The sequence below is a fragment of the Mus caroli genome, chromosome 3 (assembly GCF_900094665.2).
Source record: "Mus caroli chromosome 3, CAROLI_EIJ_v1.1, whole genome shotgun sequence".
In the NCBI taxonomy this organism is placed as follows: Eukaryota; Metazoa; Chordata; class Mammalia; order Rodentia; family Muridae; genus Mus; species Mus caroli.
In genome coordinates this window covers 68,473,189-68,477,890 of record NC_034572.1, presented here as the reverse complement: position 1 = coordinate 68,477,890, position 4,702 = coordinate 68,473,189, and positions in this window count along the sequence as shown.

Here is a 4,702-nt window from a genome sequence, read left to right as displayed (position 1 = left end):
AAATGGTTCTTAGTATTTTGCAAAACTACATGACTTTTCAACACTGCTTTGTTTAAGTTATATCATTAGACTAGTCTAGAAATGGAATAGTTGCATTTAAAACTGTGCACATATGTAATTTGTTACAGTACCAGTTTCCAGTCGATGGTGTTGGCATTTCACATTCTAGCATTAAGATGTGAGACTAGTTCCCACCACTGCTCCTAAAAGAGGCATAGGTTCACTTGTTACAAGTGAAGGCAAATGTCTTAAATGCATAAGGACAATCTGCATTTCTCTGATCTAACAGTGTTTATAGTGCACATTCCCCCTCTCAGGCCTTTCCTTCCTTATATCACCTGTCCTACTCATTCAGGCTCTCTCTTCTCCACAAAAGGAACTCTCTGTGGATAGCTTTTTCTTTTACTTATATGAAAATTGATTGCTGATGGATTTCATTTACAAAAAGAAACAGGTTTATGCTTTCTATCTGTGGAGAAGTCCTTTTATCATCCTATGTTTATGGGTGTGTATTTAAATAATGACCCCCCTTTCCATTTTTAAATATGCCATCATATCATAGTAATACCTATTTTTAAATTTTTGAATATTTTCCTGTTTGTTTCTTTTGTGTGTTGTTATGTTTGCTTGCTTGTGTGATCATATGTATGTGGATGTGCATGTGTAGTATATGTGGAAGTTTGAGGCCTCACTAAGAACAGCTCTACCCAACTTGCTTTCTGAGATGGAGTCCTGCTCTGGCCTGCTTGTCACCTATTTGTCTGTGTTCACTGGCTAACAAGCCCCAGGAACACACCTGTCTTCACTCCCCCAGTAGTAGCTTTATAAGCACCTAAGCTTTTTGCACAGGTTCTAGGGATCAAAGTTGGGTCCTCATTTCTGCAAGGCAAGTACTTTTCCGGCTGAGACATTCTTCTAGCCCCTCCCCCTTATGTCTCTTTTCTCCTAAACTAGCAAGCTGCGTGTTACATTGTCCTGGGTGGTCAGTATTTCACTCACAATTTTCCTTGGGGTTTTATTTTACTTTGGTTGTATTCTTAGCTGAGAATTCTATTTAAACTGATACAATTCAATGAAGCATTGTCTGATTGTAGCTTAGAAGGCACCAGGATAGAGTATATTATCATCATTTCTTTAATCTATTATTTTGGGGGTATTTTCTACTTTACCCAAGAGTTCAGTTTAACGAGAATACTTTTGTCTCTTCATGGAAGGATCTTTCTGATTGTACATTGACTTTCATTGTATACTCAGGAAAATGATATATTCTCTGTTGTTGAGATGTAGTCAGTGTGTTGGTTAGTTCTTATTAACTAATATCTTCTTATTAACTTGTTACTTATCATTTCCCTTGTTTGATTAATATGAACATCAAAATTTCTTCTTAGTGGAATTTAATCAAACCTCCCTGTTGGTCATTTAGGAAGATGTCATAGAATTCTGTAGCAGCTCCTATTGTTCTTCAGATTTTTAAAGAACTTTCATGTGTGTGTGTGTGTGTGTATGCATGCATGTGTGCACATGCACACACATACATGCTGCAGCACATATGAAGGTAAAAGGAAAACTTGCAAGAGTCAAGTTTCTCCTTCCATCCCGTGGGTCCTGAGGCATGAGCAGCTCATCAGCCTCTACAGCGAGCATCTTTCCCAGCTGAGCCATATCGCCACCAACCTCCTTTTCAGTTATAGAAATAATTTTTTTCCGAGTTGTGAAATCCAAGTTCCTAAGGACTGTATTTTCGAAACAGACTTAGAGATAAACTTTCTACATTAATGGTGCTCCTTGGAGGACATACTACCCAGGACCTTCTTCCTGTCTGCCCCTCCGGTCCCATAGGCAAAACTGTGGGACATCAACTAGCTGTGTCACATTCTTCCCTTCTGTGCTTACATGTTAACGTTCAGGTTACATTCAAGTACAATGATTCTTTTTAAGAGGTCAGTTCTGAATGGTGCATTGATGTTAGCTACAATATAGTCCTCAAGTGTTCTGAATGAACAAAGAAGTCTGGGGCTTGGCATGGTGCATTAATCTCAGTATTTGAGAGACTGAAGAAGAAAGATCATGAGTTCAAATCCAGCCTGGACCCCAAATTAAGGATGAAGGTTCATTCAGGCACCAGCAATTCTCCATGTTCACTGAGTTGTGTGGGTGTTTGCTCAGCAGTGGCAGCTTGCTGTAGGTTAGAGCAACCTTTTGTCTGGGTGGTGTAGGGATTTTCATGGGACCCCTTTGGCTAACAACTCAATTACATGCAACCTAGTCCAGCCACTAGAAGCCTTGCCTGGCTATAAAATAGGACCAGTTTTCTGAATAGGTATCACTTGCAAAATTTAAATCAAGATCAGATAAACTATTTAAATAGACCTATAACTCTTTATGAAATAGGAGCAATCTGTTAAGTTTCCCAACCCCAGAAAACCCAGGGCCAGATAGTTTTAGTACAGAAGTCTTTCAAAGAATAGTTGATGACAATACTCCTCAAATTATTCCACAAAATAAAAACAGAAAGAACATTACCCTATTCATTTTATGAGGTCACAGATACACTAATACACAAACCAACTAAAGATTCAATAAAAACACAATCACAGGCCAATTTACCATATGCACATATAAGCAAAACTACCCAATAAAAAACTTGAAAACCAGATCCAAGAATATGTCAAAAAATTCATCTACCATGAGCAAGTAAGTGGTCTCAATCCCAGAAATTATGGGGTGGTTCACTACATGAAAATCAGTAAATGTAATCCACCATAAAAACTATACACACACACAAACACACACACACACACACACACACACACACACACACACACAGACTATCCTCTCAGTAAATGCAGAAAAGACTGGTGACAAAAGCCAACAGCCCTTCAATATAAAAGTAATGAACATATTAGGCATACAAGAGACATTCCTCAACATAATAAAGGCAACTTACAGTAAACCTAAAGTCAACATAAAGATAATGAAAAAAAAAAAAAAAACAACAACTCAAAACAATTCCACTAAAATCAGAAACATGACAAGAGTATCCATTCTGTCCATATCAATTAACATAGTATGTGATGCTTTAGCTAAAGAAATAAGACAGTAAAATAAGATCAAGGTGATACAAATTGGAAAGTAAGATGCCAAAATATAGTTATTCCCAGACAACATGAGAGTATAAATAAATGACCCTCAAAGTTCCAAAAGAGAACTTCTACAGATGATTAACACTTTCAGAAACATGGCTGGATAAAAGATTCACCCAAGAAAATAAAAGTTTGTTCTACTATATACAAAGGGCAAATGTACTTGGAATGAAATAGAGAAACAACGCCTTTCACAGTAGCCTCAAATAATATAAAATATTATGGGGTAACACTAACCAAGCATGTGAAAAGACTTGTATGATTAAACAAAAATCAAATCTTTGAAGAAAGAAATTGAGAAATATTAGAAGATGGAAAGATCTCCCATGCTCATGGAGCAATAGAATTAACTTAATAAAAATGACCATCCTACTAAAATTTGTCTACAGACTCAATGCAATTCCCATGAAAATTTCAATCAATCCTTTATAGATCTTGAAAAGAATTCTCAAATTCATGTGGAAGACAAAAAATCCTAGGAGAGCTAAAACAATCCTGAAGAATAAAAGAACTTCAGGTGATCCTATCATTCTCAATTTCAAGTTGTAGTACAGAGCTATAGTAATAAAACTTACATAGTGCTGGCATGAAAATGGACACATTGATCAATGGAATCAAATTGCATTCCCAGACATAAATCTACTCAGCAATGGATACCTGTTTATTTGATAAGCCTGAAACGCACAATGGAAAAACAACAGCGTCTTCAATAAATGGTGCTGATCAAGTTGACTGTCTCTGTGTAGAAGGTAAATAGATCCATAGTAATTGCCAGACACCAAATTTAAGTCCAAGTGGATCAAAGACCTCAAATTTAGATACACTGAACCTGCTTGAAGAAAAAGTGAAGAACAGCCTTGAACAAATTGACACAGGAGTCAACTTTCTGAACAGAACACTGATAGTACAAGGACTAAGATCAAAATCTACAATAGATAGCACCTCATAAAACAGAAAAGCATCTGAAAATCAAAGGACATTTTTATTCTGACAAAGCAGCAGCTCATAGAACGGGACCTTCTTACCAACTCCACATCAGATTGAGCACAATTTCCACTATATATAAAGAACCCATTGTGGGGTACTTTGGATCCAAACTTCAGCAAAGAAAACAGATAAAGATCTTTCCTGGAAGCAGATAACACAGCCTGATCAGGGGCACAAGTCCCTTCCGGTCCACTCCAGCACCCGGGTTGCTGGCCCTCTGAGACTCCGGTTACCCGCAAGGACCCACACAGGATCCCCACGGTATCCTAAGACCTCTGGTGAGCGGAACACAACTTCTGCTCCAATCCAATCTCGAGGGACCTGAGACTGCATTAACTAGGGAAGCAGATAACCTGGCCTGATCAGGGGCACAGATCCCTTCCGGTCCACTCCAGCACCAGGGTTGCTGGCTCTCTGAGTCTCCAGACACCCGCAAGGACCCACACAGGGTCCCCCACGGTATCCTAAGACCTCTGGTGAGTGGAACACAACTTCTGCCAGGAGGCAGATTTGAACACCAGATATCTGGGCACCTTCCCTGCAAGAGGAGAGCTTGCCTGCAAAGAGTACTC